The sequence below is a fragment of the Schistocerca serialis genome, chromosome 2 (genome assembly GCF_023864345.2).
Source record: "Schistocerca serialis cubense isolate TAMUIC-IGC-003099 chromosome 2, iqSchSeri2.2, whole genome shotgun sequence".
NCBI lineage: Eukaryota > Metazoa > Arthropoda > Insecta > Orthoptera > Acrididae > Schistocerca > Schistocerca serialis.
In genome coordinates, this window is record NC_064639.1 from 1,039,933,303 (window position 1) to 1,039,960,079 (window position 26,777).

The following is a 26,777-nucleotide window of genomic DNA, read 5'->3' on the forward strand; positions in this document are numbered from 1 at the left end:
ACTTTTTGGGGAGTGATTATCACATCCACAAGAAAACCTAAATCGGGCAAGGTAGAAGAATATTTTTACCCATTCGCCAAGTGTACAAGTTCGGTGGGTCGACAACATATTCCTGTCATGTGACGCACATGCCGTCACCAGTGTCGTATAGAATATATCAGATGTGTTTTCCTGTGGAGGAATCAGTTGACCTATGACCTTGCGATCAAATGTTTTCTGTTCCCATTGGAGAGGCACGTCCTTTCGTCTACTAATCGCACGGTTTTGCGATGCGGTCGCAAAACACAGACACTAAATTTATTACAGTGAACAGAGATGTCAATGAACGAACGGACAGATCATAACTATGCAAAAATAAAGAAAGTAAAATTTTCAGTCGAGAGGAGTCTTGAACCAAGGACCTTTAGTTCCGCAGCTGCTCACGCTACCACGGGACCACGGCGCTCCTAACCTTGCACTGTCCATTATGTTGCTTATGTTGCCCATGGACTACTCAGTTTGTATATTTTGCTTATTTTTTCACAGTTCCACACAACTTCTTCCTGTTTTCTCAATTGATCTGTGTTCAGTTTATCAAGGCCTATCCACTGTGCCAACTTATAACTAAATCTGAGGGGGGTGCGATGGGGAGGTTCCCTTGTAAGTGTCCTAGGCAAATTAAACAACATCTTCGACATCCGTTAATTTTTTCACATACGACAACGATAAAATACGCTTCTACAGTCGCATCCTTGCTCTTAAGAACGATTCGAGATATAAAGAAATCATAGGTGCGAAGCAGTTAACGATGGAAACTCCCACAGAAAGCAGTTACGTGGTAACAAACCTGTGACTAGCTGTGAACGTAACAACCAATCAACTTTCGATTACAGATTTTGTTGTTACGAAAGGAAAAAGTATATACAGAGGAAAGAAACTGTGCGAACTACAGTAATGAAATAAGACTATGCTCCTCTTTAGCAGCGTACTAATCAATGTACAGAGTAGATGTATATTTTTATGAAGTGGTGAGATTAGTTACTGTAGCTTACTCTTCAACTGAATAGCTGCTGCAGCTGTTTCGTATACGCGTTTATTATGACAAGTGTTAAACAATATGTATGAGATGTATTTGACATAGATTGCAGTGTAGATTACCGTACATATGGGGGACGCTAGTTTATACCTCCTGGTAAATCTTAACGCGCAGATCCAGATCGACTTCGTGCCTCGAATTAACCGCCATTCGTTTAGTACCTCGGCCAGCTCGGTCCCTTTCTACAGGCGGCTTTCAAGCTCGTTTAAGCAAATGTCGGGCTCTTTCCTAGCCGCCGCCGCCTCCTCAGAAAGCACGACACACGGTTAGCGAAAACAGTATAAAACTCGAACAAAATTAAGAAGAGTCGAACTGATGGAGCATGCGAGTTCCTCTCTAAAAGTGCACCGACAGCTGTTTGCGGCCAAGTATTTCCGACACAAAAGCTAAAATGAAATAATTGCCAAATCGTGAAATAGAAAAACGAACCCGTGACAACGCTGGGAACAAGTACCACCGTTGCCTGTCTTTACGAGACAAGGAATATTTTTGTGACGATGACTTTATGCAAGTGCTGTTAAACCGGTAATGTTTCACGCCTAACTGTTCAGTGTAGGCGATTTTTAAATTTCTTTATTTCCTGCAAAAAATACTTTCTGCGATAGGCTATGATGGAATGTTACTCCGTAAATGAGAGACAAATGTACAGTCTTAGTCCATAATATTTAATACAAGCATAGCATACAACTACAATTCGATTACACGACCTAGTTTCAGTGTACAATATTTTACTAACAACTTCACTTATATACTAAGCAGCCTATTACTATCGAATCTAATATACATACAAAAATTTGAAAGTATTTTTGATGTAATGGGTCCTGACGTTACTTCTGCATGGAGACAATAGTAAAGTTAGTCACTTTGTCAATAATACCAAACTTTGCGCCTTGGTGAGGGCCCTGCACGTCTCTCGGCGGACTTCCTCTGCCACATTAGGTGGAAGTGTGGCTGCAACTTGCTCTACTGCACTGACGAAACCTGAAATGGGTACGTTTCTAGGGGTCGTAGCAAAGTTGAGACCCTTGCTGAGTACCTTTAAGGTCATCTTGCAGCGGGTGGATTATGATGAGAAAGTACGCCAACTTCTGGAGGACCCTGCATACAGAATTCTGGAGTGTGACCCCACGGACAAGGTGGCCAAGAAGACTAGTGCTCGCTTGAAGGAAACAGGGATGCCTGATAAGATCATCAGACAACTACGGGAAAAAGCGCCAGTGCCACCTAGACTGTATGGTCTGCCTAAAATACACAAGGAGGGCGTGCCCCTACCTCCTATTGTCAGTAATATTGGGGCACCTACGTACACAACAGCCAAGTACTTGAAAGGTCTCCTGGCTCCATATGTGGGGAAATGTATTCACCACATCCGCAACTCAGGAGATTTCCTGCAACGCCTCAAGCAACTGCACATCACAGATTCGGACATCATGGTTAGTTTTGATGTGGTATCGCTGTTCACCAGGGTCCCACTGAAGGACTCACTAGAACTGATTGCAGAGAAATTTGATGGTGCTCTGTTGGACCTGTTCAGTCATACACTGACATCCACGTATTTCTTGTACAGAAACCAATATTACGAGCAAACTGAAGGTGTAGCTATGGGCAGCCCACTGTCCCCTGTGGTTGCCAACATGTTTATGGAGAGTTTTGAGGAGAGGGCATTGGAGACAGCCACATTTAAACCCACATGCTTCTTTAGGTATGTGGATGACACCTTCGTGATCTGGCCACATGGGATGGACAGGCTCAATGAGTTTCTTGAACATCTTAACTCATGCCACCCTAATATCAAGTTCACCATGGAACTGGAGAAGAATGGCCAGCTGCCATTTCTGGATGTACTAGTACAGAGGAAAGCAGATGGATCAATTGGCCACAGTGTGTACCGAAAACCAACACACACTGATTTATATCTGCAGGCCAGCAGTTGTCACCACCCTGCACAGAAGAATGGGGTTCTGAAGACTTTGGTCCACAGAGCACGTGCCCTATCAGACCAAGAGAATCTACCCATAGAGATAGAACGTCTGAAAACAGTTTTCTCCAAGAATGGATACACGGACAGACAAATTGAGAGGGCACTCCGACCAGCCACTATACCACAGGTTCCTGAAGAAGACCAAGATGAAGCAAAGAAGGTGGCATATCTGCCCTATGCTGGCTCTATTTCTGCCAGAATCGGTAGGATCCTGCGTAAACACAATATCAAGTGTGTTTTCTGTCCATCCAACAAGATCGGGGGACTGCTGGGGAGTGTCAAAGACGACCTGGGGTTACGAAAACCAGGGATTTACAATATACCTTGTCAATGTGGCATGTCCTACATTGGCCAGACGACAAGAACTGTGGAGATCAGGTGCAAAGAACATCAGAGGCACACTAGATTAAGACAGGTGACTAAGTCAGCCATTGCTGAACACTGTCTAGAACTAGATCATACCATGAAGTATGAGGATACCAAGATTCTAGCACAAACACCCAGATTTTGGGACAGTGTTATAAGAGAATCGATTGAGATTAAAATGGCTGACGATCTTGTGAATCGTGACACAGGGTACCAGCTAAGCAGAGCCTGGGATCCGGCTCTGGAATTGTTAAAGGAGCAACGGGGCCAGCTGCAACACTACACAAACAGAAGAACCAGAGACATGGAGATGGTAAACGAGCCCCTGACGGACTGCCAGGAGCACCAGACCGAAGATGGAACACCCAGAACTGGGACTGGTGGGCGCGGACCGCAGAGGGAACATCCAGAGCCGCAGCGGACGAAAAACGGAGCGGCAACGCTCCAACAGGTCGTGGTGAGCGGGCGCGGACCGCAGGGGGAACGACTGGTACCCCAGACCGTAGATGAAACCCCCAGGAGCGGGTTTGGTGGGCGCGGACCGCAGAGGGAACACCTAGAACCGCAGCGGACGGAAAACGGAGCAGCAACGCTCCAGCAGGTCGCAGGGAATGGGCGCGGACCACAGAGGAAGCGCCTGCAGCCGTTGGTGGAGGGGGAAGGCCATAGGCATAAATACTGGACCAGGTCCACTCGAGGAGCAGTCTCAGGTCGCACCTGATGAAGGTCTCGAGCTACGTGACCGAAATATCGTGCAAGTACGACGCTGATATCCGGCAGAACACCCGACAACCCAAGATGTCATTAGATCGCCGGGAAAGCCTGAAGAGTTACAAATTGAAAGAAGTTAGGTTTCACACTGAATAAATCTTAGGAGTAATAGTGTGACACTAATCTAATGCTAGTAATCGTCTAAGTGTCAGAGTTTAGCCTTTACCTCAGGTGGTAACTGAAGTGTCGGCAGAAGTGCCAACACCGTGTTGTTTGAGGAAGCTGAAATACACGCTATAAGCTCACGCAGGCTGGCGTGAGGTCTGAAACAGGAGACGTAATGAATGCTATAAAGAAAAGTACGTAGCTGCTGGAATAATTAACTTTAATCCATCATTGGTGTACATCGCTCTTGGCGATACAAGCTAGACTCTTTAGATACATGCAATATACTGTTAATGGCGCCTTGCTAGGTCGTAGCCATTGACTTAGCTGAAGGCTATTCTAACTATCTTCTCTGCAAATAAGCGAGGCTTCGTCAGTGTTGCATCGCTAGCTAAGTCGTCCGTACAACTGGGGCGAGTGCTAGTACGTCTCTCTAGACCTGCCGTGTGGCGGCGCTCGGTCTGCAATTACTGACACTGGCGACAGGCGGGTCCGTCGTATACTAGCGGACCGCGGCCGATTTAAAAGGCCACCACCTAGCCAGTGTGGTGTCTGGCGGTGACATCACAGTAACTGCACTTCTCTTTGAGACCTGATTGTGGGGTCGAGTTCCATCAAAATAACCACCGTACTCCAATTGAGTCTGGAATGATGCATTTCCAACTTTTCCGGCATCAACACTTCGGCACTTATCAGTGCTGTCCACCTCACTCTGTTGGGTATCTCACTTCCATATTTTTAACTGGAATTTCTTGGTGATCGTGACTGCAGTCATCTTCTGGAAAAATTTCTAGGCTTTCCTTATGTAGCCAGTATGTAGCAGCATTTCATGAGGTGTATTTCAAGAGCAGCATACACCGGGTTTCTCTCCTAAGCGTCATATTTTATGTGGTATTTCGGCAGATATCTGCAATTCATTTTTGCATTGTGTAGCTGGAGCCAGCAGAAACAATTATTACTGGTCACGTCTTTCACGCAGCCTGAAGTGTGAACAGAAACCGCCGATTTCTCTCCCGTCATAAACAAAACTATTTTTATGCCGCCATTTTACGTAGCTATTCCATAGAGCTCTCCCAAATTATTCTAGTCCGATATTCGTTTCGACAAAATGAGTATCGGACTAGACTAATATGAGACAGCTTAATCGAATGGGCAAGTAAAATTCCGCTGTAAAAATCATTTTGTCTGTACCGGGAAACACACCGACGATTTTCGTCGACACTGGATGCAGTGGCTCTGAGCACTATGGGACTTAACATCTGAGGTCATCAGTCCCCTAGAACTTAGAACGACTTAAACCTAACTAACCTAAGGACATCACACACATCCATGCCCGAGGCAGGATTCGAACCTGCGACCGTAGCAGTCGCGCGGTTCCGGACTGCGCGCCTAGAACCGCTAGACCACCGCGGCCGGCGACTGGATGCAGTCTTTGCTTACAAAGCGCTCGTGCGATCCATCTTAGAATGTTGTCCAAGTATGTGGGACCCAGGCCTAACAGGGGATACTTTATTTAAGTGGCTATTTAATCACTAATTATTAAAAAATTACTTCTATAATTTTGGAAGTAGCCAGGTCGGCACTGTAGGCGTGTGCGGCAGCGCACCACTTAACAATAATGTTGCTACTTCTCAGGCGTAAACAGGACTGTGTTGTCGTCCTCACCAGTTCTTAAAAGTTCTCTTTGGCAGACATTGTAAGCCAAACACTGATGTCTATGTGGGCCGCACGAAATGGTTTGACGGGTCGTGGGCTGCCGACCAATGATAGAAGTGGTATCAGACACCTGTCAAACCACACCACTACATGCCTAAATCAGTCACCCGGGACCAGTTGCAGGTTACCTAGATAACGGCTTCCAGGGGGCAACAAAAATTTTATTTTCAGTACTTCATTAATTAACGACCGAATTTAAAAAGCTCTTAACCTACTCGCTGAAAGGTAGAATCTTACGTTGAAGATGTAACACAAGTCACGCATTTAACCCAAAAACTGTGTGTATGTCTTTAGACAGCATAGGTCATGATGATCAAATTATCGACATTATATGCATCCAATATTTGAGAAAGAGAGCACTTAATTACTTCCAACACACTTAAAAAAGTAATCAGACGTCTGATGCTGTTTTAAATATGGGACTTCGATTCTTTAAAGAATCACGACTGTGGGGGAGTTACTGTTTAATATTTTAATGTACCTGTATGCCGCACTGAGATTAGATGTTTATCCAACAGCTGCATGGTTTTGTACAGAAAAGAATTAGTATAAATTCGGCAAGAACTGTATCGACGCCCAAGACTCAATTGGCTTTATGTTCAATACATTTCCGCCTAAGAGTTTTCCAAGCTTGGAACGTGCCCTGGAAGTTTATTTTCGGAATGTCTTTCTAGCGACTCGTCGAAACGACAATGACCTACTACGGTCTCATGACGTCCATAGAGTGCTGTCTTCAGAATGACGTCAGCCAAGGCTAAATCAAGACTGCATGGGGCCGGTGAAGTTTTGCGATGCCAGGCTGTCGTTGGCCACAAAGTACGTGTGGATTGGTGGTTGCCGTTACGCAGCTTCCAGCAGGCGGCAATGCCTGTCCCCACTAGCCTGACCTTTTGCACAGTCACTTTATCGATTCCCACGTGGTCTGCGACCATTTGAACACTTAACCGCCGTTGTTGTTCAACACATCACGTACACGTTCACAGGCCTCGTTTCTGGACGTTGAAGGGACCCCTGCTAATGGTTCGTCTTCTGGACGTTCTCTTCCGTCTTTGAAGCACTTGTACCAACTCAAGACAGCAGCCTGTGATACGCGTTCTCTTCCGAACGGTTTTTGGATCACAGCCAACCTCTGCAGAGCCGATATTCCGAGTCCCACACACATGCCGTAGTCCTGTTCTACAGACTGCTGCATGTTAATTTTCTACCGAGGCTGTTGGCAACAGTCACAAACCAGGATACGGATAGCACGTGATCTCGTAGGCGATTGACGTCAGACGCGTTTTGAAAGTGACTTTACGCCTCCATCGAACCTGTATGGAACGAGTTTGCTGCGACATACCGTCACCTCACAAACAAATAGGGCTCATTACTTTCTATACAAACCCGGGAGCTTCTGAAGCTTCAGTAGTACATGAGTTGTCGGTCTTTTTATTTGCTTCTGTAGTAACTGTCCTGTGCACCTTCCAATCTACTTGAAATGTGCGGGCTTCTAGTTTTATCCGATCTATTTGACATCTGAGGACTTCTAGCTGTAAATTACCTCGTCACACTGAATCCACACAAATCAGAGCCTAACTGCAAAAATATTTACCGTGAGCACCCCCTGACTAAGTCGTAGTAATCAGAAAAAAGTCGAATCCGAGACCTTACTATTTTGACCATGTGAGAGAAAGAAAAATTGGTAAGAGTCGAGGAATAATTAATTTACTCGGAATAAATCACATAACTCGCAATGACTAATTATTTTATCATAAATGAATTTATCACAAACTCACTGAAAAATCCTCACCTGAAAAAACACTCCACTCATCCAGTCCAATCAGCAATGTCTGAGCAAATGGTTCAAATGGATCTAAGCACTATAGCACTTAACATCTGAGGTCATCAGTCCCCTAGACTTAGAGCTACTTAAACCTAACTAACCTAAGGACATCACACACATCCACGCCCGAGGCAGGATTCGAACCGGCGACTGTAACATCATCGCGGTTCCGGACTGAAGCGCCTAGAACCGCTCGACCACAGCGGCGGGTCAATGTGTGAGCAACTAAATTACGTCGAAAAGCAAATAACATATTTATGTTTTCATGGAAGTCATGCAAGTGCGCTGTCAAATCCCAGAGTAGTCCGCCTCGATAGCTACGCTGTCAGCGCGGCGGATTTCTAAGCGAAGTGGGCCGGTTTCGATTTCCGGCCGCGTGGGAGATTTTCTCCGGTCGTGAACTGGGTGCTGGGTCGTAACTGACATTCCACTATTGAGATGCCTGTATGGGATGTCCTGAAATCCAGCAAATTGGAGGGAAAAAATCCCGCACTACTCTTAAAACCATTAACCACAATCGAAGTTCAGCCAGAGGAAATGCCATGATTCTGCTAGATCAATACAGGAATAATGATGTAACAGGACTGACTTTCTATTTTATATTTTGTATACATTTTCGAAGGCGGCCGTCGATAATGTCTCTTTGGCGTTAGTAGCATCCTCGACCGGTCGTTGTTTATCAGCCATCAGCGGCCAGGTACTCAATCCCCTTGTGACTGCCATCGGGCCCCGCAATTATCCTTCCATTCATTAACATACTTCATAATTTTAAAACAAGGCACTCTTGGACCATGTGTGTACTCCACTGCCCATCCACCAACTACGTCATTCACCCGATCCCGTCACTAGAACGTCGCGTTAACATTACGGCAACAGGCGGACCCTTACGGTGTTCCTGGCTCGGTAAGTGGATCGGAATAAAAGCAGCGTATGTAGCGTATGTAGCGTGGTCAGTGGTAGGTGGCCGCCCGCACAGAGCTTCCACTGTTCCCGCGCCAGCGCGCAATTCCTATAAATACTGGACTGGTCTGCGGCAGAGTTGTTGCCAAGCTGCGAGGCGCGGTGCGGGAGGCGGACAGCACGTGCGAGCCGCGGAAACGCGAGAACTCGGCCCGACACGCAAGCTGGCAAACTGACTGGCGAGTTTCTGCTGGCGCTACACCCGACGTGCAGTCTTTCTGCCGGTGCCAGCAGCTAATGGGCGGATACAAGTGTGTCTGCTTATGTCACTTACGAGATAAGACACTGAATGCTGTGCCAAAGGGCAATGAAAGACCAGCAATAACCGCCTACTGACAGTTTCTTTACTTCCATCTGAATACCCGTCACTCCAACCCACTCCGCTCATTCTGGATTCCGATAAATATAAATCAACTAACGAAAGCGGCAATGCTTTTCAGGTGCTAAATTCACTGATGTAAAAAGATCGTAACATCAAAAACCAGTGTAGAGTAATGAAGCCGGACGGAGAGGCCGAGCGGTTCTAGGCACTACAGTCTGGGACCGCGCGACCGCTACGGTCGCAGGTTCGAATCCTGCCTCGGGCATGGATGTGTGTGATGCCCTTACGTTAGTTAGCTTTAAGTAGTTCTAAGTTCTAGGGGACTAATGACCTCAGATGTTAAGTCCCATAGTGCTCAGAGCCATTTGAACCATTTTCTAGTAATGAAATTTCCGGAATACATTTGTCTATGCCACATATTTAACACTGCCAGATCACAGGTTAATGTAAGCACGAGACAAGCCATTGCGGATGTGAAATGCAGATACATTAATAACCGCTGTAACCACCAGCATTTTGAATGCAAGCATGCACATGTGCATGCATTATGTTGTGTTGCACAGGTGTCTGATGTCAGTTTGTGGGGTCAAATTCCATACGTGGTGCTAAATTTGGTGTGTGTGAAATCTTATGGGACTTAACTGCTAAGGTCATTAGTCCCTAAGCTTACACACTACTTAATCTAAATTATCCTAAGCACAAACACATACTCCCATGCCCGAGGGAGGACTCGAACCTCCGCCGGAACCAGCCGCACAGTCCATGACTGCAGCGCCTTAGAGCTAAATTTGGTCCTGTCAGTACAGGGACGGTTAATGCTGCTTCTGGATGACACTGGAGTTCTCGTCCGCTGATATCCGGGTGATCAAAAAGCCAGTATAAATTTGAAAACTTAATAAACCACGGAATAATGTAGATAGAGAGCTAAAAATTGGCACACAGGGTTGGAAGGACATGGGGTTTCATTAGAACCAAGAAAAATTGCTAGACGCGTAAAAGAGCTCTTGCGCGCGTCGTTTGGTGATGATCGTGTGTTCAGCCGCCACTTTCGTTATGCTTGGCCTCCCAGGTCCCCATATCTCAGTCCGTGCGGTTATTGGCTTTGGGGTTACCTGAAGTCGCGAGTGTTCGTGATCGACCGACATCTCTAGGGATGCTGAAAGACAACATCCGACGCCAATGCCTCACCATGCTTTACAGTGCTGTTCACAACATTATTCCTGGACTACAGCTATTGTTGAGGAATGATGGTGGACATATTGAGCATTTCCTGTAAAGAACATCATCTTTGCTCTGTCTTACTTTGTTATGCTAATTATTGCTATTCTGATCAGATGAAGCGCCATCTGTCGGACATTTTTTTAACTTTCGTATTTTTTTCGTTCTAATAAAACCCCATGTCATTCCAAAGCATGTGTGTCAATTTGTACCTCTCTACCTACATTATTCCGTGATTTATTCAGATTTCAAATTTATACTGACTTTTTGATCACCAGGTATACCACCAGGAGACTATCATTGAATTATCCATTTTAAGAATATGGTACACGATCTTTTTAATACCCATTATAACAACGCGCTGCTTTAGGAGGAGTCAGCAAATGTTCTCTCTAGCGTTATAACCAGTGCGGTATCATCGGTTTCTTCAAATGATTCAAATGGCTCTGAGCACTATGGGACTTGACAGCTCAGGTCATCAGTCCCGTAGAACTGAGAACTACTTAAACCTAACTAACCTGAGGACATCACACACATGCATGCCCGAGGCAGGATTCGAACCTGCGACCGTAGCGGTCGCGCGGTTCCAGACTGAAGCGCCTAGAACCGCTCGACCACAGCGGCCGACCTCATCGTTTTCTTCCGGCAGATTTCATTCCTTTTGTTGTGCTGGAGAAGATACCGTCGAGTTCGAACTGTGTGTCTATGACGCTGTGTCAGGCTGTCAGGCGCACAAATACCTCACAGCCCCCCCCCCCCCCCTTCCAACAGCCCCACAAACCCTTACTGAGTCCGCTGCCGTTACTCTGAGGCCGGGTCGGCGTGTGTGGGCACGCGCTGTCGCGCATGCATCACAGAGCGGTACCGCCGCCGCTACGGATTGCTGCAACGGAGCGGCCGAGCCCACCGCCACGCCGGCTGCGGAAGAGAGGCGCCTCTTGTTTGTAAATCGCCGGCCATCACACGTGACTGGAACCTCGATCCTTCCGAGAAGCGGACGCCAGCCGTTGTCCTCGCGCTGCGTGGCCTAGCTTCCCGCGCAGGGACCAGCCCGCAGCCAGCGCAACTACTGCCAAACGAAGCTCCCAAAATTTCTGTACGCTACGAGCGTCGGCGAGGATAATGTGTCACGTCAGTCCGGTTGAAGCGCAAATAAACTGCAACTAGCTATAACTAGAGTTGTTAAACTACCGTACCTACCGTAGAATACCAGACGTAACCGTAGGCTACGGAAATTTTCCGAACACCTTCTGATAATTAAGGTCGTCCCAGCGTTACCTGTATGTTAGGTGTGTGGCATATTTACCAGGGATTCATTTCCATCGATTTGTTTACGTATTCGATAACTGACTTAATAGATTCCCTTAGAAACCGGAAGTGATGAATTTTCTAGAAGCTGAGTGAGGATACATGAAGAGCTGCGTTAACCTAAGGAACATTTCTGTCTTACATTGTAATCCTTCCGTCTGTTAGGAAAAAAATAACTGTATTTATAGCAAAACAAATTTTTCGCCGCGCGGGGTTAGCCGAGCGTTCGGGGCGCTGCAGTCATGGACTGTGCGCCTGGTTCCGGCGGAGGTTCGAGTCCTCCCTCGGGCATGTGTGTGTGTGTGTGTGTGTGTGTGTGTGTGTGTGTGTGTGTGTGTGTGTGTGTGTGTTTTTGTCCTTAGGTTAATTTAGGTTAAGTAGTGTGTAAGCTTAGGGAGTGATGACGTTAGCAGTTAAGTCCCATAAGATTTCACATACATTTGGTTTTTTTTATTTTGAAATTTTTCGATGTTAATTCAAGTTGTTTTTGAAAATTGTCGATTTGTAATATGAAAGATAGGGATGTTGTTGTCAATATATGTATTATATAGCGTTAGAAAACGCAATTTTCTGAAGAATGTCAGAAGCAAAATTCTGCAAAACGAAAACTATCAAACAGCACTTCAATACTTCCTCGAGCTTATATAAACCAAGTTACTGTTATTCATAAACATCCTTATCAAATATCAATAACAGGAAACTTGAAATAGACAATGAAGTACGTTCTGTTGATTAATAAAATAACCAAGACAATTACACTGATTTTTTTTGCCTGTGAATGTGAACTCTACTTGCATGAAAATTAATTGATATGGTTACGAAAGTTATGCGATCCACTAATTTTAATCATGTGTAAAATCCAATTTATATTTCGGAAGGACGTGAAATACACAGTGGACTAATACTGAACGAGTGCGATTCTGATTATGTGCAAAACAAAAAAGCAAACAAAAACAAAGATAAGTTTTCGGCTCCCAGTTTTTTGACACATTCATTTATGTTTCTCTCGCTACCACTGCAACCGGTAATCCTACAATACAGCGCAACTCTAGCAATAACAGTGGATTTTATTGTACAGTAATTTCCACGAATGACAGAGAGGGCCCTGGAAAGAAACCACCGCCACTTACTGTTTCGTGTGCAATTATCTCTCTGTCTACGTGATGTTAGCATATTATCTTCCTTTCTGTGCCTTTTTTCAGTTATAGCCATGTTGTAGAGACGAGTTTTATCTGATTGTCATTACCTGGTATTTTCTGCAGTTCCATCACCCTTTCCTCTAAGTGTGCTGTGGTATCAAGTTTCACCCCTCACCCGTTCACCATCAACAACGTACAGATTAACCCTCTCGCTGTGCGTAATTTGATTTATTTAGTAAGTTCTGCTCGTCAGACACCATAATCCTAAGATGTTTATCGCTCTAATGACTGTTTTCCTGCACATTAACTACAACACTCGCTGTGTCCCTTGCTGGCGATATCTGCGTTTGATACACTCTTATACCGTACTCAACAATAAAAGTCACGTCTGTTTTGGAGACCTGGATGTCATGAGGGTACAAAATGGATTTTTTTATTTAATAAAATTCTATGATTCTGAAAATATACATTGTTGATGAAGAGTAACTTATTTTCGTCTTTAAACGCCTTTCTTAAGCAGATGCGGCACGTGGATGTTTACCACTGAGGTTCAATGGTTCAAATGGCTCTGAGCACTATGGGACTTAACTTCTGAGGTCATCAGTCCCCTAGAACTTAGAACTACTTAAACCTAACTAACCTAAGGATATCACACACATCCATGCCCGATGCACGATTCGAACCTGCGACCGTAGCGGTCGCGCGGTTCCAGACTGTAGCGCCTAGAACCGCTCGGCCACTCCGGCCGGCTTACCACTGAGGGAACAGTGTATACGACTGGAGTTAACCCCCTCTGCATGAGTTAATGCCTGAAGATTGTGTAATGAATCACCGAAACTGGTAGCCATATAATATCTAACATCGAAAGCACGGCTGTAGGTGTTGCATTTTATTACAGAATATCTTAGTCACCACTGCAGCGTCCTCTTTGTGGTCGCTGTAATTTTAACATGGTCAGCGCTGGATCCCATGCTGCCCTAAGTTGGTACCCTGTCTTCCTATTCACCAGATTGTCCGAGTTGCGAACTTCCAGTGCTTTTATAACAAGGCTATCCCTATACGAAGATGTTGACGGGCGAATTTTTGTGCTTTTGTGTTCCACACTGTGTCTTGTACTGTGACAACGCTCGCTGACTGCGGATTTCTCTGGGTGATGCAGACGTGTATGTCGGCAATATTCGATGCATTTGTCCTCCATGATGCGTCCAATGTATGATTTTTGAGTTTTCTTTGTGGATAAAAGATGTATTTAACTTTGTCTCTCCAATAACCTTCCTATTTTGGAAGAAACACCGCCGACTATGGAAAGACAACCATTCTTCTTTGTTCTTCACTTTCTTCCAGGTCCTCACTTTGTGTAACAGGCAACAGTCTCTAAAAACACGGTACAGAGGTGGCGTAGCTCGTCGAAGAGCTGCCTGAATCTGATATGGCTCGTGCTCTCTGGGCCAACATCCTAAGCACGCCACTTGGTTGTGCAGGGTGGTGACAGCTGGTGGCCTGTAAGTGTAAGTCCGTCCGTGTAGGTTTACGGTGCACAGCGTGACCCAAGCTGCCGATTCCTTTTTTCCGCACCAACACGTCCGGGAACGTTAGTTTGCCGTTTTTCTCCTTCTCCATCGTAAACTTGAAGTTACAATGAAGAGAATGTAGAAGCATGTATTTGAGTGGTATCTGTTCTGTAGAACGAGTCCGACCGAACAGACACCACTCAAAGATAAACATTTTTTTGTAACAGTGGGATGGCTCTTTGACGTTTACTTGAGTACGGATGCACTAATATCGTCAGAACTTCTTCGGGAATCAATAATTTGCCAGCAGTGTGTCAATGGACGACGTAAATGTGAGTAAGTCAGGGACAGTGTCCGGATGGTCGAAGATGTAAAGGCAACGGTTCATAACTCATAAGAAGTCCCGGTCAGACACTAAGTTTCAACTCTCGCCATTGTGTGGCTGCGAGTCACGAATTGACACGCATCCCTTCCTTTCCTTTCCCCATTCTCTATTTTATGTAAAATTTAGGAGTTGGAAAAATGAATCCAGCGATACAATGCCATGGGGCCGGATAAAGGTGTCAGCCACATATCGCCTAAAGCACGTAGGTTTCAAATCCCTTCTTAGGTGTGTTCTCTCTTCGAAATCTTCCAGCGCAGAGTATGACAGTCTCTGCGCGTGCTATGTAGTAGTTGGTTCATCGTCCGACCGTTGGCGTAGCTGTCTCTTGCTACCGAATAGAATATCTGCGCTACTGATCACCGAATATGGCGACAACTGCGCAGTTTCTTCTGAGACGGGTATAAACAGGTGGCTTCGGTCACAGCCTCAGTAGTGTGTTCGCAGCACCTGAAGGTACCTGACAGTTGCACCGATGAAATACTGTGGAAATTTCGCAATGACATCCGATGCCTCGCCCGACAACCATATTTGCAACTAGTCCGTCGGGAAAGCCTCAGGCAACTCAAGAACTATAATGTTCGAAGTTCAACAGAATAAAAAAAAAATGGAGCAACATACTAATTCTTCCCACATAGCTCTCATGAAATGGAAAATAAGAAAAAAATACAGCTCATTCCGAGGTTTATCAACAGTCATTGCTCCCACGTACCATTCGTGAATGGAACAGGGAATAGAGGAAAAGATTGTGGTACCACAGATACCCACCGACACACACAAAATTGGCTAGAGGAGCATACATGTAGAGGAGTATCCAAAGTCAGTTAGCGTGTAATAGTAGCTCTAAGATGTATTGTACCGGCTCATTAGTTATATCCTTTAGTTGCTCCTATTATTTCCATCGACCTACGTATACAGGGTGAAAAGTATTTAAACCGACGAACTCTGGGAGGCTGTAGGGGACATCAAAAAAATATTTTTCCCTAATGTCATTTTCTCCTATGAGGATTATTTAAACCGGTGGAGGCCTTATTACGCTCTTCAGTTTTTAGAGGGCGTGTTACGCTCTTCAGTTGTAGGCAACTGCTGTCCACCAGTATAGTAGCGCATTGTCTCTGTTTACTAGTGTAGCGATACACCTGGAGTACACTGATATGGTTGGTGCGTACGACGAAGCGCACCACAACGGACGAGCTGCACAGCGGGTTTATCAACAACAATATCCTAATCGCCGTATCCCGCATCATACGAACTTTGATGCGGTGTACTAACATCTGCATGAGATCAGGTCATTTTGCAGATTACCTGGACAGGGACGCTGTCGCAAGGTAAGAACGCTGCAATTTGAGGAAGCTGTCTTGCAGCCGGCCGCGGTGGTCTCGCGGTTCTAGGCGCGCAGTCCGGAACCGTGTGACTGCTACGGTCGCAGGTTCGAATCCTGCCTCGGGCATGGATGTGTGTGATGTCCTTAGGTTAGTTAGGTTTAAGTAGTTCTAAGTTCTAGGGGACTGATGACCACAGCTGTTAAGTCCCATAGTGCTCAGAGCCATTTGAACCATTTTGAAGCTGTCTTGCAGCATGTGGAGCGGGATCGTGCAATTGCACGTAACATGCGGACGAATCAGACGAATGTAAGAACAGTCCTTCGAGAGCAGTTGTTACGTTCATTTCACCTACAGCGTGTCCACAACCTGGAACCATTTGATTATCCACCCAGAGCACAGTTTTCGCAGTTGTATCTGGAACAGTGTGAAATGCATCCTTCATTTCCATCCTCTGTGTTGTTTACCGATGAAGCAACGTTCGGGAGTGATGGAGTCTTCAACATGCAGAATTCGCATGTTTTGAGTGAGGATAACCCACATGCCGCAGTTACTAGCGCTCATCAAGTGCGGTTCTTCGTTAATGTGTGGGTCGGTGTTGTCGGGGACCTTTTAATTGGGCCGTATCTGCTACCTAGTTGTCGTCTCTTGGTCATAAAAAATGGAAAAGTGTTTGTTGGTTTAATTAATTAGCCGCCAGAGAAATCTTCCTGTACCGGTTTAAATACTCCTCATAGGAAAAAATGACTTTAGGGAAAAATATTTGTTTTGATGTCTCCTACAACCTCCCAGAGTTTGTCGGTTTAAATACTTTTCACCCTGTAGACTGACCTTACACGTTATTAAGTGACAATTTGTGATTTATATACTGGTGGAAGGCCTCACAATTTAACGTCGGCCACTCTAAATGGCTGAAAGAAACTGTGGGCAGTGTCGCTGGCGTAAATAAACCTCCCGTCCGCCTCACGGAGGCCGCATTGTAGTGCGCGCCTAATTAAGCGGCGGACATTTACAAACGTTCCCGGTGAGGTAGAACAGCACGGGAGACGGCGCCAGGCCCGCGAAACGACAGACAGCGCCGCCGCTAATTGCTGGCCAAAGCCACTGCCGACTTTCCCGTCTCGCCCGCCACTCTGCTATTTCTGACAGCGCCAGCTTCCCTGTCAAGAGTGGCACTTGGCCAGACATAACACAGACCCAGTAACTGTGGCAGGTGGTCGAACTTCCGTTACCCGTATGTTGCTTCTTGCTGCGTAAGGCGGACGCGACAACTGAAGCACCAGTTCTAGGAATGGCTGTCCGGCTCCTGGACACACACACTGCTGCACTGCTTTCCTGGGTTAAACAACTCTGCACAGGGTACAGCAAAATAAGGGCATGTGACACTGTCTCTCCCTCTGAGAGGGAACCCACGAGTCTGCAGTGCCTGTGGCGTACCACTGACAGTATCCCACATTTTAGGTGATTGTATTTTGTTTACTGATGCGAGGCCATCCGTGCAGTTAGCTGTACGCTTACTTTCTATTTTACATGATGACTGTACGAGTGTAAAATGGATCTAAGGGGGGTAGGACATCAAACGGGCCGACTTGGAGCCAGAGAGGCATCACAGGACATTTTATTTTCCTACTGTCTATACTTTTACAAATAACTTCATAAAACTTTGTCAGCATGACCAGTAAGGACTCAGGATTCACACTCATAGCAGTGGAAGTAAAAAAACATAACAAATAAGTTTTTTTAGACATGAAATTTCATCATTTTTTCACTTACTGTTGGCTGCATTTGTTGCTGTAGGTACATTTTTCTTCACAAGTAAGAGAGATTTTTTGATGAATTTTGCACAGCATACAAACCATACTTACAGGTGTATGAAACTAGAATTTTCCAAATCGATAAAAAACTGTGGTAAAAATTGAGATAATTAACTATAAAATTTGATTTTTTTCTAAACAAAGCTTAAAACGTAACAGCTCATTCATCTCTTCATAAATTAAATAGATTCTAGAGTTTCAGACACCTGTAAGTATGGTTTGTATGCTGTGCAAAATTCATCGAACAGTCTCTCTTACTTATGAAGAGAAGTGCACCTATAGCAACAAATGCAGCCGATAGTAAGTGAAAAAATGACGAAATTTCACATGTAAAAAAATTATTTTGTTATGTTTTTTAACTTCCGCTGCTACGAGTGTGAATCCTGAATCCTTCCTGGTCATGCTGACAAAGTTTTGTGAATTTGCTTGTAAAAGTAGATACAGTGGAAATTAAAATGTCCTGTGGTGCCTCTCCTGCTCCGAGTCGGCCCGTATGACGTCCTACCCCCCTTAAAAAAATTGGGTGACTGAGATATTACCTAAATTTCAGTGCACAGATTTTAACTGTACTCTTCCTTTAACCGTCGTTTTAAAGAACGGATAAGAAACTACGTTTGTAATTTTTAAGCTCTCTCATTCCTATATCTTTCTCTTTTTTCAGTAACCCAGCTATCTCCTCAACCCAGTCATTGCTTTATACGACAAGTTATCAGCGGATGCGAGTGCGTGCTCCACATTAACCTCCTCTCCATGTCGCTGTATTGCGCTTCCGCAGTTCCGTCTTGACACGCCGCCTGTTAGTACACAACCAATGCGCGCTTGCAATGGTAAGAGCAGCTCTTGTCATCTGAGTTACTTTCTGCCGATTAAGCAGTTTAGGTACCACACGCTATTCAGCCTTGTTTAAGTTTGTCATTTTCGTGATAACCCTCAAAACAGTTTTATACTGGATATTTTGAGGGATGAACTACAGTTTACGATTGAATAATTGAAGTTTTTCCATTATGTTTTACAATCGTTTTTAGGTAAGTTAGGGACAGTGATATGCTTAATTTTATACAGTCCCTTAGACGATCGTGTACTCTAAGGGCTTGTGGGCGAATCCGCCGCACTTCCAACACATCCATTGTAGTTTCATGATAAGACGTACCGGGAACAAACCCGTCAACAATTGTTGGTCCGCGTACAGAGAGTCTTTTACAAATTGTGTCGGCCTGAAAAGGGCTTTTTTTTGTAGCTAGGACGTTGTTTACTTAAAGCAGAGCCGGCCTCAGTGGCCGAGCGGTTCTAGGCGCTTCAGTCTGGAACCGCGCGACCGCTACGGTCGCAGGTTCGAATCCTGCCTCGGGGATGGATGTGTGTGATGTCCTTAGGTTAGTTAGGTTTAAGTAGTTCTAAGTTCTAGGGGACTTATGACCTCAAATGTTAAGTCCCATAGTGCTCAGAGCCATTTGAACTTAAAGCAGGTGCTCGAACTGGCGACCCTCTGACACAAGCTTGGTAACGTCGAACGGTGTTTCGCCGAACTCTTTCAAAGATTCCTGGCACTGCCCTGATGTGATTGGCGGCATGTTGAATGCGATCCATTAATTCCTCTTCGTTTGCAGGTGGTTCGCGTCCGGGTGTGTGAACTAGAACCTTGAAGAATCGCCACAGGACAAAGTCCGGTGGCGTGACGTCTGGTGATCGCGGGAGCACCTCTGCCAATTACCCGGCCGTCGAAGAGTTCATTCAAATATCCGCGCACAGCACGAATGTTATGTGCGGGCGCCCCATAATGCTGCAACCACATGCATAGCCATTATGTCCAGGGGAACATCTTCCAGCAGGCCGGGTAAAGTTTCTTGTAAAAAGTGAAGGTAATTTGCCCCGGTAAGTCGAGGAGCTAGACGGACTGACCCAATCAGATGGTCACCCACAATGCATGCTCAGATGTTGAGCGAAAATAGGTTCTGGTGTCCATGACGTGAGGATTTCCCCTTGCCCAATAATGAACGTTTCCAGTGTTGTGAAGTCTGGATCTCTGCAACACGTCGCAGAAACCACCGGCAAAACCGTAGCCTGTGTTCATAGTCCGCCACAGGATTTAGGTCTTGGTCAGAGTAGAAACTAAATGGATGATGGCCGCCATCCAAAACCTCCCAGACTAACCGATGAGTGACCCCATATCGTGTCCAGCCGCTGGAGTACTTGTCGTAGGTGTTTCCTCGAAGCGCTCGGGAGTTGTGTCTTCAAATTCAGCATCCCGTAGTATTCGAGGTCCTCCAGAGTCACCATGATATCCGGCTAACGAGCCTGTTTCGCCAAGTCACCGTTGAATTGCTGTAAACGTTTGCGAGTGTGGGTGGCGTCTTGCTGGGTACCGTTGCCCACACAACCGTCGGGCTTCATGCGCGTTACCGTCGGCCCCGTTCCCCACACAACCGTCGGGCTTCATGCGCGTTACCGTCGGCCCCGTTCCCCACACAACCGTTGAGCTTCATGCGCGTTACCGTCGGCCCCGTTCCCCACACAACCGTCGAGCTTCATGCGCGTTACCGTCGGCTATTCCATAAACAAAAACCACATCTCGTTCTTCGAACGAATACTGTGCCGCCGTTCTTACTCTATGACTAAATCGCAGGTGACGTGTGTGTGCTCCGAAGTGAAGCTTACGTGTGAATGCCTCTGACGTGAGGTGGAGACAAACAGCAAGACCTATTCGACACGCGTGCGGTGCCAGGGACGTCTGTATGTGTGAACCGACAAACACAGCGCTGCCCGTCAACCGACGAACGACAACAGGGCAATACCACGGCCAATCGGAGAGCGTAGTGCCAAGTTTCTGTAGTTTAAAAGTGGCGCGTTGTCGACCTACACAACATTAGAAATCCGGGATACCTTCCAAGTATTTTGGTTTAAGAGAGACACGGTCGCTTAAGGCTCGTTACATCGTTATTACATTTCGTTTGACGACAATGCAATGGTCGCGGTAGTCCTGTTCCACAGCAAAAATGTTCAAATGTGTGTCATATCGTATGGGACTTGACTGCTAAGGTCATCAGTCCCTAAGCTTACACACTGCTTAACCTAAATTATCCTAAGGACAAACACACACACACACACGCACACACACACACACACACACACACACACACACACACACACACACACACACCCATGCCCGAGGGAGGACTCGAACCTCCGCCGGGACCAGCCGCACAGCCCATGACTGCAGCGCCTTAAAACGCTTGGCTAATCCCGCGCGGGTGTTCCATTGCCTTCTCTGTCGTCGGACATCAGGCAAATGTACGTCGTCTTCTGGGAGCACGTGACCTCGGTAGATACACAGACCTGGTTGCTGGAATTATCGCAGCTGCGGAAGTAGTGCGCCAAACTGCCGGAATTCTTCAGCGTGTAGGACTGTCGATGATGCGTCACAGTACACGCTGTCGTGATCACGATGGTCGAAATTTTCAACAATACCTGTTAGGATCAACTCTAAATTTGTTGGGTGCTTTAGTGACCACTGACAGAATAGATTCAACACACTGTGTTAAAGTGTACATGTTTCGTCAGACGGTTGTTTTATTACTCTGTGTTGTGTGTTGTACGTTTTGGTCACTGCACGTTACACGCTTCTTCAGTGTTGTGAAAGTATTTTCACAGAAACAAGGGTGGTTACGGCAAAAATCGAATAAATCGAAATTACATTGGCCGGCCGGAGGGGCCGCGCGGTGAAAGGCGCTACAGTCTGGAACCGCACGACCGCTACGGTCGCAGGTTCGAATCCTGCCTCGGGCATGGATGTGTGTGATGTCCTTAGGTTAGTTAGGTTTAAGTAGTTCTAAGTTCTAGGGGACTTATGACCACAGAAGTTGAGTCCCATAGTGCTCAGAGCCATTTGAACCTTTTTTTTTTTTTTTTGAAATTACATTATCATTTTGTATCGAGCCGCAGGAATCCGTCGTTCCCTTACGCCAAAATAGTGAGAAGCTATCCTCAACAACCTCAAAGTTTTCTGGTGGAGTTCTGGCTCACCTATAGAATCCCATTCTACAAATATTATGCAAAAGTAAGTTTTGAAGTCTATTGAGTGACGGAGAAGCGACTTTAAGGCCTACTTTAATTACACAGGTTACAGTAATTACACAAATTTAATCATAGAATGATTTTTCGCGGGAGGAGTACGAATGGCAGTGTTTGCAGTTTGCCTCTTCTCTCACGTTACAGCTTGTCTAAGTATTGAGGAAAGGAAGCAAGAAATGTAGTAAGAGTTCAACACCCCGCAGACTGTTGGATCATTAGAGAGAAACTTAGACAGGGCTAGGACGGAGAAGCAAATGTATTGTGTGGGTTTTTTTTTTTTTTTTAAAAAAATATGTAATAATCAGCCAACCGGTTGCATAGGTTTTCACCCTTAAAGGTGACGAAACCTGGTCAAGGTATACAGAAAACTTCTGCAACCGGTTGGCTGATTTTTACATATTTTTCAAATTTGTGTATACGGTTGCTGCAAACGTCAGCCATGTTCAAAGATGTATTGTGTTTATTTCGAAAGAACTATTTGAGCATTCGCCATAAATGACTTACAGAAACTACGGAAAATCCAACTAGATAACCCGACGATGATTTGAACAAGGATCCTCCTGAATACAAGTCCAGTTTCTTAACTACTGCGCTACCGCTGCAGGTCTTAATGCCCTTAAGGTTCTCTGTGTAGCTGAATATCAGCAAGTAGACCCAATGCTGAGGCATAGTTCGTTACATATTGGTTTGGATACCATTCTGGAATATTAGCTGTAGTCGAAACATATTCGTGTATCGGTAATAAAGGATAATGTAAGAAAGCTTTGAAAATGAGTCTAGTTCTGTCGTATTCCTAAGAACGAAATATTACATTGCATAGAAAACCTTTAATCATTTCTGCCTGTTACACAAAACAAAATTCGTTATAACATTAGCGGCAGTAATTTAGGATTCTGACTTACAATAAGGCACCAGCAAGCCGCAATATGCACTCTGGTGGTCACGATCGCCTCCCTCCGAAACCGGTTATAGTTCAGCGTGCCCAGTAAGTGAGGGAGATTTAGGATGTGGGAAATGTTGCCAGGGACCTCTCGCTCTCTGCACGGCCATTCATCTGGCCTGCGCGAACTCTGCTTTGCAGCGAGGTATACCTCCCAGGCGCACCGCTCTACTTCTAGCAGCCATTGTGCCTCGGGGCGCCGCAGTATTTCGTTGTTATTGTTGTCGTTAAGGTTTCGTGTCTTGTAGGCAATGGGGTCATTACACATCTTTATTACCCTCTCCTGATGAGACTCGGAAATGAGTGAACTACATGGCTATAAAACCAGTTAACTGAGCAGTAACAGCTGAGTTCGTTTGGTTCATGTGATTACCGGATATGAACGCAGCACGGGTTCGCCTTGCGGGCGTAAGGTGTACAGTTCGGGTCAGTTCATTTGCGTTCTACGCTTGATGTACCCTCTCTTACCGAAAATGAACAAATTAACGAATTTCGTATGTGTGCTTCTCCTTTTTCCCTGTTTTTGAGTAATATCCCAGGTCTAATTCTTTATTCTGAGTTCTCTCGTGGAATACGGTCCTGTCGTTAATGGTTTCCTCTACAGGTTTGAGTTTTCACCCAGAATTAGTAAAAACCAATCAAAATTTCCGCACTCTGATTACTAGCGTTAAACAATAACTTAACTTAAAATACGTGTGATGTATATAACTGAAGCATTCAAAACCGAGAGATCTTGTTTATGGACAGTGATCGGGCACGACTGCTCCCACCAGCAACACATCAATTGGGGACCTTGCATTCTCAGCTCCCCTGTGTTGCTACCCTCTCCGTGTGAAGAACTGTGGTTGCCAGTTCTCGAGTCGTAATCCTTTCTGATCGATTTCTGACATACTTAGAGACATGATAAAGAACAATAACACACAAAGTTCAGGATTTTTGTGTGATTTTCTTAGAAGATGCAGACTTTGAACTTCATACTCATTACAAGTTAAATATTAACACTAGAAATAAACACCGTTCACCGTTGTTCCGAAGCTATACATTTAAAATGCAATGTCCAGCGGTTTACGTACGTGAAAAGAGAGGGAGAGAGAGAGAGAGAGAGAGAGAGAGAGAGAGAACCACCACCACCAACAACATACACTCATGCTTATAAATTAAGGATAATGCTGATACATGGTGAAACAACGCTCTGGTGGGCAGTTTGCGGGTTTAAATCACGTCGAGGTATGACCATGCAGTGCATTTGACCTGCGGTCGTCGCACGGTGGCGCTGGCAGCACTCCACATACGCAGAGGTGTGTGGGTGCATGTCACAGTACGGCGCAGCGAGTAAGTGTGCAGACGTTTTCAGACGTGCTAATGGTGACTGGGTTGAAAATGGCTCAAAGAACACAAATTGATGAAGTTATGAGGGGTAGAATACTAGGGCGACTGGAGGCTGGTCAAACACAGCAGGTGCTAGCACGGGCCCTCCGTGTGCCACAAAGTGTGATCTCAAAATTATGGCAACGATTTCAGCAGAAAGGAAACGTATCCAGGCGCTACAGTACGGGACGTCCATAGTGTACAACACCACAAGAAGACCGATATCTAACCATCAGTGCCCGCAGACTGCCACGGAGTACTGCAGGTGGCCTTGCTCGTGGCCTTACACCAGCCACTGGAACAGATGTCTCCACAGTCTACAGACGACTGAACAAAAAAATGTTCAAATGGCTCTGAGCACTATGGGACTCAATATCTGAGGTCATCAGTCCCCTAGACTTAGAATTACTTAAACCTAAGGACATCACACACACCCATGCCCGAGGCAGGATTCGAACCTGCGACCGTAGCAGCAGCGCGGTTCCGAACTGGAGCGCCTAGAACCGCCGGCCACCGCGGCGGTGGTAGTGGTTGTTGGGATGTTTAAGGGGGACTAAACAGCTAAGGTCATCAGTCCCCCATTCCAAAAACAAGCGAGACAAAGTCGCAGAGCAGATAAAACCCCAAGGGGAAGGAGACTGCGCCCCCCCCCCCCCCCAAGGTGCTAAAGAACACAAATTAGGCAACGAACACTACAGAAAAGAAGAGTACAGACGAACACCAGACAGAAAGAAATAGAAGAAAAGAAGATGGCCGGAGACTGGTTGACTGACCACGACAACAAAAAAGGGAAAGAGTCAACCATCCGATGAGACACCAAAACAGCAACAAATATGGAGAGACGCGAGGACAAAAGACACAGAAACGGAAAAGTGCAGGACCCCCCTAAATGGATCCATAAAAAGGACTAGCACGGATAAAATGTAAAACATTGTCAGCCATGGAGGCATCGTCGCATAAAATCAAAGGCAAGGTGCCCGGGAAATTAAAAGACTGCCGAAGGGTGCGCAGTCGGGGACACTCCAATAAAATGTGGGCGACCGTCAGCCGGGACCCACACCGACACAGGGGGGGATCCTCCTGACGCAAAAGATGGCCGTGCGTCAGGTATGTATGGCCGATGCGGAGCCGACACAGGATAACAGAGTCCCTGCGAGAAGACCGCAGGGAGGAGCGCCACACATCGGTCGTCTCCTTGACAGCCCGCAGTTTATTAGGCATTGTCAAGCCTCGCCACTCAGCAGACCACATCCCAAGCACCTTACGGCGCAACACCAGCTGCTGATCGGGAGCCGTGAGGCCGATCTCCAAAGCTGGGGCGTCGAGCGCCCCTTTGGCCAGCCTGTGAACACGTTCGTTCCCCGGGATGCCAACATGACCTGGCGTCCAAACCAAGACCACCGAACGTCCAGAACGGGCAATGGCGGGAAACAGACTCCTGAATAGAGGACACCAGAGGAGAAGAGGGATAGCAGCGGTCGATGGCCTGAAGGCTGCTCAGGGAGTCACTGCAGATGACGATGGACCTACCTGAGAAGAAACGCATATGCTCAAGAGCGCGCAAGATGGCCACCAGCTCTGCAGTAAAAATACTGCAGCCAGCCGGCAAGGAGCGTTGCTCAACATGGGCAGCGTGAGCAAAAGCGTAGTCAGTGCGACCATCAACCAGGGAACCATCAGTGTAGACAGGCTCACAGCCCGGAAATGATTCGAGGAGCGCAAGAAAACGGCGACGGAGGGCCACAGGCGGAACCGAGTCCTTAGGTCCCTGTGCCAAATCCAGACGGACGGACGGCCGGGACAAACACCAGGGAGGCGTAGGTGTACGGACCCGGAAGGGAGGCAGAAGAGGGAATGACCCCAGTTCTGACAGCAGGGACTGGACACGGACAGCTACGGAAAGCCCAGACCTAGGTCGCCGTTCGGGCAGATGGAGGACCATGGCAGGGAAAAGCAGGCGACGACTGGGATGGTCTGGCGAGCAATGCACGTGGACAGCATAGTCGCCGAGCAGTCGATGGCGGCGAATCCGCAGCGGGGGAACCCCGGCCTCCACCAGTAGACTATCTACGGGGCTGGTACGAAAAGCGCCAGTTGCAAGCCGAACCCCACAGTGGTGTATGGGGTCTAACAACTTCAACACTGAGGGTGATGCAGACCCATAGGCCAGGCACCCATAATCAAGCCGGGACTGTACAAGGGCTCTGTACAATCGCAGCAGCGTGCAGCGATCTGCACCCCAAGACGTGTGGCTAAGGCAGCGGAGGGCGTTGAGGTGCCGCCAGCATTTTTGCTTCCGCTGAGTAACATGAGGAACCCATGTGAGCCGGGCATCAAACACGAGTCCCAAGAAGCGGCAAGTGTCCACCACTTCAAGCAGGTGGCCGTCGAGGTAAAGTTCAGGATGAAGGTGGACCGTCCGACGCCTGCAGAAGTGCATAACTCGAGTCTTGGCAGCAGAAAACTGAAAACCATGAGTCAGAGCCCATGATGCTGCCTTGCGAACGGCGACTTGCAGCCTGCGGTCGGCGACTCCCGTAGTCGTGGAGCTAAATGAGATGCAGAAGTCGTCGGCATACAAAGAAGGAG

At 46.5% G+C, this 26,777-nt stretch overlaps 1 protein-coding gene across 1 annotated transcript in view; it reads right to left on the reverse strand.

Annotated features, from left to right (window-relative positions):
* LOC126458460 (cAMP-dependent protein kinase catalytic subunit 3-like) overlaps positions 1-26,777 on the reverse strand; it is a 284,795-nt gene that overhangs the window by 38,416 nt on the left and 219,602 nt on the right. The gene's annotated exons all lie outside the window — the stretch shown is intronic.